General features: G+C 56.7%; 2 pseudogenes; both read left to right on the top strand.

The window, feature by feature from the left end:
- Positions 1 to 6,598: 6,598 nt before the first annotated feature.
- On the top strand, positions 6,599 to 6,775 carry LOC125309003 (annotated as a pseudogene).
- Positions 6,776 to 7,314: 539 nt separating this feature from the next.
- LOC125309087 lies at positions 7,315 to 7,461 on the top strand (annotated as a pseudogene).
- The last annotated feature ends 1,404 nt before the right edge of the window (positions 7,462 to 8,865 follow it).

Below are 8,865 nucleotides of genomic sequence, written 5' to 3'. Positions count from 1 at the left end.
AGAGATTTTGCAGCTTCCTGTGGGGGGTAGGACAGAATGGGTCGAGGCTGATGCTCGGCGGGTGAGGTGGGGAGGGGGTGGCGTGCATTCCAGATTAGCGATAGCAATGTGTCAGCCTTCCAGTGCCGGTGTGATCAGAGAGTTCGGCCACAAAGGCGGGGGCTGTGGGCAAGGTGGCTGGGCTACTCACTGAGGTGTAGGCCCTGTCATGTCAGGCAGGCGTGGGTGAGCGGATCATTACCGGAGGTGGTGGAGCTGCTGAGGAGGAATGGTGGGCGCTGGAGGGCCGTGGTGCTGGATCCTGGGCCCTCCTCGCAGACCTGATGGAGGGAGGTGGGGAGAAGGCATGAGAGGAAGTGGTGTGGCGGAGGGTGGTGGGGTGCATCAGCCCCTCGGTTTGAAGGAAGGAGGTTGTAACTGGTTGGGCGGCACTGGGTGCGTTGCGGTGCGGTGGCCTGTACCGGCCTGGCATCAACACGCACTTTGTGTGCAGTAGGGTGGGAGGAGGAGGCAGCTGGACCATACCTTTGGTGTGCCGGGAGCCAGGGGACTTGGGGTTTGGTGGATCAGTGGTAGGTATGGGTGGGCATTTCATACCACCAAGCAGGAATCATCACTCTGGGGGCGAGTTTAGAAATTTCAGGAGGAAAGGGTAGCTTTGTGGTTTTATTTCTTTGTGAAGTGTGCTTGTGGGAATGGAGGAGGGATGTGTGGAGAAAAGGCGTAACTTTGGCGTACATGTGGTGTTTTGGGTGGTTTTAGGAGGTGGGAGGCATGTTCAGGAATACGATCAAGTGCATGGGTTGAAGGGCTAGGGAGGTTTAAGGGAGGGTTGCCGAGGGTGGGAGTGGGCTGAGTGGGGTTTGGCATCTTCTGGGCGTTGGTTATGATGATGTGTAAATAAAAGGTGCTGGTTTGTTGGGTTTTTGTGTTGATTGTGTTTGCAATATGATTCGTCTTTTGGTGTAAGCAGACATAAAAATCTGTTCTTATCAGTTTAATATCAGTCGTCCTCTGCCGAGGACCATATAATAATCTGATTTTTGGAACAGGGGAGGAGCGGGAAGGAGACTTGCTCCGATCGCTCTTGCTTGTCGACCAGTGATGCAGCGACTCCGGGGGCAGTGCACATCATGCAGCTAACAATGGTGAATGGCTGAGCTGACTGACTGACTGACTGACTACGCTGACTGACTGACTGACTGACTGACTGACATGATATCCTCATAGCAGAGCAGACAGCAGCAGGGTCCTTGCCAAGTGTGTTGGCCAGCAGCCACCTCCTTTTCAGCTTCCTTTGTGTTTTCCCGCCCTTTTACTCTTTTTTTTTTTTTTTTTTTTTTTTTTTTAATTTAAAGAACATTAACTGCGTCTTGTTGCCACTAGACATGGTCTCATGTCACGACCGGTAGCCGTTCATGCTCCTCGATCGGCGTGCCCTGGCAACCATCGCTGGGTTTTCATCTGACAAATCTTTCGCCTTTTTACTAAAGATTCCGTGGAGATTTGCCGAGTTCTACGAGGCCAGGTTCTGCTTGGTAGACTGCCTGCCTGTCCAAGTCAAGCGTCATGGTGTTTTGTTTCTTGTGACTGATCACTTTGCTGCTTCCTCCCCGTAACCATGTGGCGTCGCTAGAGACATGTGGACCCAGTCTGAGATTAATGAGACCTCAACCTGACCTTTTAGCTGAATCAAGTGTAGATCGGTGTGATGAGTGGTGAAAACGACTCATTGCGGCCCTTGACAGCTCGCCTGCAGTTCGGTCCCTGCTGTTGGGGGCTGCATCGGTTGAGCAGAGGCGGCCTTGAGTTTGGAGGTTTTAATGTCTTGACGGTCCAGAAGCCGGTTTAAACCTGGACCAGGAAGCTCTTCTTTCAAATTTCCACCTCCAGTGGATTTCGCAGACGTGGCGTTCCATGCGCTGGGACTGCTGCTACAGACTGGCGTCGGAGTAGGAGCAGAAGGTGAGTCATGTTCTCCTGGGCGGATTGGGCATCAAGCTGCTCTGCATGCAGGAACACCTCCCTTAATTTGGCACATATTGCAACCCATATGAGAGGATCGGAGACGTGAAGCCTTCCTTGATCCTGTAAGAGTGAAGAGGGTGGGACAGGCTGAGACAACAGGCGTTTGGACTGAGGAGGCATGGTTGCCTGGTCTCTTTCACAGGCCGAGAGCACCAGGAAGCAACGTCATCCACCAGGCTGCGTTTAGTGGGATAACTGAGGTTCCTCTACTACCCTGGCCAACGGTGTCCGGTAGTGTGGAGGCTTCGACCACAAGCAAAAGGATTGTCACGGGGGCGCTGCCGCCCCTGTGGCAGTGGGGACCTGGTGAGGTAAGTGCACAGCTCCAGAGGCTTTGCTCAGCTGTGGTGGTTTCTGATTCCCATCTTTTTTAGAGCTGCCTGCAGAAATAGTCGTGTCTGCGGCTGGCTCTGAGGGCGTGTGGCTGAGGCAGGAGGAGGTGGATTTGGCTGCAGACTTGGGCGGCTTGAAGTAGCTGGCAGTGGCTGATGGCTCACAGCAGCAGAATGGCAGCACTTGATGCACCGCATGGTCGACTCCGGATAATCAGCTCCCCGGAGGTGGGAGGTGGTAGGCAACAAACTTCCTGGGTCCCGCTGGACGGGAGTGGACTGCGGGCGGGAGGCCTCTTTGGATGCCATCGGCGGGTCACTGTGGTATCGCCGGTGAGGCGCTGCTCTTTGTTGCTGCCGGATACGGGGTTGTGGGGTGGTGGAAGAGGCCGAGGGGAGGCAGGCGTCCTTTCCGGGGTCGTGGGATTCAGAGCATCCTGGCTCCGCTGTGGCGGCGGTCTCAGGTGTGGTGCTGGCCTGCGAGGGGAGGCGGCCGAGGCGGTGGCGGATGACCAGCCGGACGAACCTCTCGGAGGTCAGAGCTGAAGGCGTTGGGGGGCTCGGGGTCTCCTGAGCCTCTCCTCCCGTGTCCCGAGGGGGCCTAAGCGGTTCCGGAGGATGGGATATGGAGGTGGAGGCAGGGCCTGGAGCCGAGCGAGAGTCCCCTCTTCGTGGCGGGAGTGACAGTCAGGCCGATCTTTGGATGGGCGGGGCCATCGCTGGACTCCCCCTCGGGTGAGCGGCCCCTCCCGGTCTCTCTGTTAAGACCACGTTCATGAGCGGGCTGAGGGGCAATGATATGGCGTTGGTCATTCCTGACGTTAAAATCGGATGGAATGAGTGAACCCGTGTCTCTTGACTGTTGATCCCACGTCTGGAGTCGGTGGCACGGGACCGACTCCTAGGGACTTAATGTGTTGTTTTGTGCCTGTGGGTGATCTGGTGGTGGGTGTTTGGTTGTTTTCTATTTGTATATTGAGGATATACCGTTGGAGTCCTGAATGTTGACTTAGATGCGGAGTAGGCGGTGGCATTTTTTGTCGATTGAGCAGCGGGGTTTGATGTCTTGTTTTGCAGGAGGGTACATGTGGGGGGGAGGACATTCCGGGCCTGCAGGACGGGTGGGTGAGGGACCCACTCTCTGTGGGGGGGTGGGGAATGTCTTGATGGGGTTGGTTTGTTGGGGGGTGGGATGTGTCCCATCAGTCCCGTGGGAGAAATTGGTGGGCGCATTTTATGCGCTGATGTCCTGGCGGGCGTGCGGTGCGGCTGGTGTCGTCATGGCGTGCGTACGAGGCGAGTTTTCAACTCCTGGCCTCCTGATTACTAATCGGGTGGTGGTGATCCGGGGGACTGTCTCTCCTGGGCGGGAGCCCCTGAGCAGGGATTAGAGGCGCTGGTGGCGGTTATGGGTTGAGGATGTGTTCGGGTGGTGGTGTGGTCGTGAACCGCCTGGGCTAACTCCAGGGGCCAGCTCTCGTCTGGATTATTTTTTATTCACAGGCGGCGGGTGAGGTGCGTGGGTTTCCACCACGCCGCACTGGCTATCAGACCACTGTCTGATTGGGGTTTAGGTGAGTGAGGGCACAGGGGCGGCATCCAGGGATGTGGCGGATGAGCATCACTCTGCTGGGAGTGAGGCGTTCTCTGGCTGCGTGCGGTCTCTTCCACAGGGGCTGGCGGTGTCACGGCCCCTGTATGGTGGGGCAGTGGTGGAAGCCACAGGACGCGTGCCTCTCTGCAGGTGTGGGGCTGTGGCGTGGGAGCTGGGCAGGCTGCCGTTAAAAACTAATCCGGCTGAGCTGGGAGCGTGCCGAGATCAGGGGCAGTGGCCTGGCCTGGCTGGGAGGCGGTCTGGTGCTCAGGGTCTGCTGAGAGACGCTATGGGGAAGGCAATGCCGTCCTCCTCCACAATGGCCGGAGTCTGAGGCGGCCCAGCGAGGGGGCACCTTCTAAAGGGTTCTTCGCGGCAACCAGGGTAAACATGTGATCGGCCATGAGGGCCTTACCGAAATAGCAGGCTGATTACGGCCAGGCCAGGTCCTGGCGGGAGCGGCGGTTTATCGGACTTGTTCAGGACCGAAATTGGTGAGGGCAGGCAACAGGGGTTTTGAAACACTGGACCGGCCTTGTCGGGCGGAGGCCACTCTCTGGGCTGGACTGGAGGCGAGGTGAGGCAGCTATGAAGGTCCCTGAAAGAACAGCGCCCGGGCGGGATGGTCTCCGGTCAGGTTCTATCGGCCTTCCTGGCCTTTGGTGAGCCGGACCTCCTCCTGGTGTTTGAGGAGGTTTGGGAGGCGGGTGTGCTGCTCAAAGCTCAGGTCTGGGTTGGTCTTTATTTTATGAAAGGCCTTGGGAGATTTGGCTGGTGACGATCCATAACTGACGGCCGGTGCAAGTACCGTGGCCTTCGGCAGCTCCGTTTGGGGGAGGTGTTGAGTCCGTGATGCCAGTCAGACCTGTGGTATTGAGGGCCTGGGCTCCCTGAACCTGGTCCTGGTGAGGATGTGGTCCAGCTAGGTTGAACAGCGGGCTCTCCCACTGGCCTCTGAGCTTGGACCAGGAGGCTTCGACCAGATGATGCAGTTCTTTCATCTTTAATCCGGTATGGGTTTGGCCCTCGTTTCAGCTACGCAGATTACTGCTCTAAAAATCAGGCGGTGGCAGAGGGTCAGGTGGGGCCATTACAATGATACCGTGGTTCCGCGGGCAGGGAAGTTGAAATAGAACTGCCCTCGCCTTTAGCACATCATCTCCTCTGACCGCTGGGATTGCTCAGGCAGGCCAGCGGGTTGCTGGGGTTCTTTCACCGGGGTGGGGGAGGAGGCGGTGGCTGCATTTGCAGATGGCGTGGCACCGTCACGTCTGGCGTGGACCCCAGACGTCTTGGCCATTTTAGTAGTCTCACGGAGACGTGAGGGCAAGGTAAACCTCCACCCGGGGGTCTGCCCGTGATGGGGATTTTGGGAGGTGATGAGGCGGGCAGCCCAGGAGGTTGACTCAAGACAGCTGCAGGTCCTGAGGTGGACTTTCACCACCAGGAGTGAAACTAGAAAGAGCTGAGACGGTTTGAGGATAGGGTGGCGAGGAGGTTGGGGTGTGGGTCAGCCTCTCCGCTGCTAGGAGAGTGTTGGCTGTGAAATGCAACTGTTCTCCCAGCTAAGCTACCATCGTGTTCCCGATCCCTTCATGGGAGGCTGGGCGGGTGTTTCATTTCTTCGGGGGCAGCACCGAAATGGTGGGCCATGTGTAGGGGCATGGCGGAGGAGGAATTCTCCTGCCTCCGGCTCAAGGAACCTGTCCTGCATGTTGCTTTTTCAGGCGGATTGCGTGAGGTGTTGGCCACCAGCGGTCTTTCTTGCTGCAGAGTTCTGGCTGGGCCCCCTTCAGGGAGCTGAAGGCGGTGGACCCTGGGGTCCAGTGGTCCTGGGACCCGGCAGATCCTCTGAAGAAGTGTCAGGTTCGTTAAGGGGAATGCTTGGTGTCCGGGATAGCCTGGTTTTAGATCTGCAGGCTGGCATAAAGCTCTCGCCAGAGGCCGAAGGCGAGCGCCCGGAGGCAGGTTCTGGCGTGGTGGGGCTGCAGCCCCTCGTGTCTGCGACGAGGGGAACAGACCTGAACTTGGTTATGCGCCCTGGACGCTGCAGATCGCGAGGAGGGTCCACGAGGCTGTGAGGCAGGGCCCCGTTCTGCCCTCTGGGCTGCGGGGAGGAGAACTGCCGCCCACGCGTTTTGAAGTGTAGGCGGGAGGTGTGGCACCTGGTGGCGAATGGGTAGGCAGGGTACCGTGGCTGGCTCTCCCGGGACTGAGCGGGTTGTGGTGCGGTTTGGGGACCATCCGGCTGCTAAGCGGCAGGTCCTATGGACAGTGGTCACAGAGACCAAGAGGGTTGTGGAAGGACGGAGGGTGTTGTGCCTGGTCAGCCTCAAATGCTATGAACTTTTTGCAAACTTCGGGAGCAATGCGGTCACAGTAAAGGAGTGTTGGGTGAGGGGTAGAGGAGGCCCAGCGGGGAGTGGGTGGCCTTGGGAGGGTCCTGAGAGGTTTGGGTTTCTTTTTATTTTGTTTTGTTTAGTTTGTTTGATTCTCTATCTCCCAGATAATCTCAGTCGGCTGGTGTATTACAAGTGTCTTGTGTTTGTTGGTTTTAGTTGATCTTCTGTGTGTTCATTTATGTATTTGGTGATGTATTTGGGTGTTGATATAGCATATATGTACTTTCCTGTGTGGTTTTGGTTTGGCTTATTGTGATTAATAAAAAAAAAATCTGTTCTTATCAGTTTAATATCTGATCGTCCTCTACCGAGGACCATATATTAATCTGATTTTGGAACAAGGAGGCGGAAGGGCTTGCTCAAATCCGCTTCTCCATATCGACCCGGTATTGCAGCGACTCCGGGGCAGTGCATCCCGCTGACGCTGTGTAAGAAAAGAACCAGCAGTGGAACTGACATTTGTTGACTGACTGACTGATGACTGACTGACTGACTGACTGTGATATCCTCCTTAGCAGAGCAGACACAGCAGCAGGGTGCACCAGGTGGTGGCCAACCCGCGCCACCTCCCTTTTCCGGCCCCTTTGTGTTTTCCGCCCTTTTACTCTTTTTTTTTTTTTTAAATTTAAAGGGGCAGTGATATGCCCGTCTTGTTGCCACTGGGCAGCATGTAGTCACCCTCATGTCCCACGACCGGCGCCCGTTCATGCTCTCCGTCCGGGCGTGCCCTGTGGCAGCCACCGGCTCGGGTTTCTCTTCATCTCGGTACAAATCTTTCGCCTTTTACTAAAGATTTTAGTGGAGACTGCCCGAGTTCTGATATTTTAGACTCTGCTTGGTAGACTACCTGCCTGTCCAAAGTCAAGCGTGGTGTTTGTTTCTTGTTGTACAACCTCCCGGCTCCTTGTATTGTGAGCGTAGCTAGAAGGGGTACGCAGGACTGATGGGGTTGTGGGGTATCGCTTCTCGGCCTTTGGCTAGATCAAGTGTAGTATCTGTTCTTATCAGGTGGACTACCCGAGATGGCGTTGTTGGATTGGTCGGTGTTGCCGAAGTTTACGCTACTCTGATTCCTGGTGCCAGTGGAGAGGAGGGCGGAGCTTACTCGGACTCGGTTTGGAGCATCGGTTTTGCTGGGGGCGCTTGGAGTGTCGGATGCGGAGGTGCTGTGTCTTCAGGGATCGGCGGATGGATGGAAATGTGGCGTCACCTTCGGGAGATGGCGGAGCATGGGCGGGCTTGCGTGCCGCGGTTTTCAAGGCGGACGGTGAGAGTTGCGGGGTGATAAGTGAGGCCTGCGCATACTGGTGTGGAAGCAGCGCACCACTGTCATAGTACAGGTGTTCAACCCCCACGTGGTGGAGGCGGATGTGCGGGAGCTTCACAGGATTGTACTGTGTGTGGCGATGGCGAAGCAGGAGGCCGGAGTTCTGGATCTGACGGCCTGGGCGGGGAAGTGGAAGTACTTGGTGCAGCTCCGGAAGGCAGGGAGGTCATGGCCTCCCTCGTTTTTCCTTGGGCCAGAAGTGAGGGAGGATTTTCCTACGGATCTGCCAAGTGAGTGCTGGACTTGTGGGGTGTGGGGCATTTGGTGGGCAATGTACTGTCAGGAGCTTGTTTCGCTGTAAATAAATTGAACATCTTGTTAAGTTGTGCGGGCAGGGTTTGGCGCGTGATATGTGGGAAGACTGGTCATTTGTTTGCGAGGTGTGTCCTTGGGCGTGTAATGCTGGGTGGTGACTGGGGGCAGGGTGGCGAGTCCTGGCACTGTGGGATCTTCTGTGTCTGCTACGAGGGGCTTCATGATGTCGGTATGAGGAAAACTGTGCCTGTGGTGTGAGTGTCTGTTGCTGAGGAAAGGCAGGCGGGTGCGACTGGAGGGTCTGGTGAATTGGGGACTGGGCATACCTGGCTGACGGGCTGCCTGGAGACTCTGACTACCGCCGGCGCAAGATGGCCGCCCTGGGGTCAGGGTGAGACTGGAGTCGAGAGAAGGGGCGAGTGGGCGTGTGAAGAAGGTCGGCAGTCGAGAGCTGGGCGGATGTGGCTGATTCTCAGGAAGCAGAGCTGGCTGAGTGGGTGCAGTCTTCAGGGGCAATGAAGCGCCCTCTGCAGGATGGGAGTGAAGGTGGGACGCCGGGGACTCCGGTCCGCCGGTGCAGGGGTATGGGCGGGGTCTCTGTCTCCAACAGGTATGCCGCCCTGCAGGTGGAGGATAATTGCTGAGGCCAGGGCCGGAGGAGGTGCGGCGAGGCTCTAGGAAGCAGCGGAGGAGTCAGGCGGTCGGTGGACTCTGTCGCGGAGGTGTTTCCCTCCTTCTCCCGTTCAGGGGACAGTCGGTTGGGATGAAACAAATTTAAAAAGGACTACTGGGATGGGGATTGATTAGCGGTTATGTTTATGTGGACTTATTATTAATGTTGTTGTTCTGTGGGTTGGGGTGGAACAAAGAAGGATTTGTGGGTGGGTTAGGATTGTTTGACTGGGATGTTGTGGTTTTGTTGGACTT

Source organism: Alosa alosa, chromosome 1 (genome assembly GCF_017589495.1).
Source record: "Alosa alosa isolate M-15738 ecotype Scorff River chromosome 1, AALO_Geno_1.1, whole genome shotgun sequence".
NCBI classification, from domain to species: Eukaryota; Metazoa; Chordata; class Actinopteri; order Clupeiformes; family Clupeidae; genus Alosa; species Alosa alosa.
The sequence above is the reverse complement of the archived record's forward strand: the minus strand, read 5'-3'. Positions and strand labels throughout refer to the sequence as shown.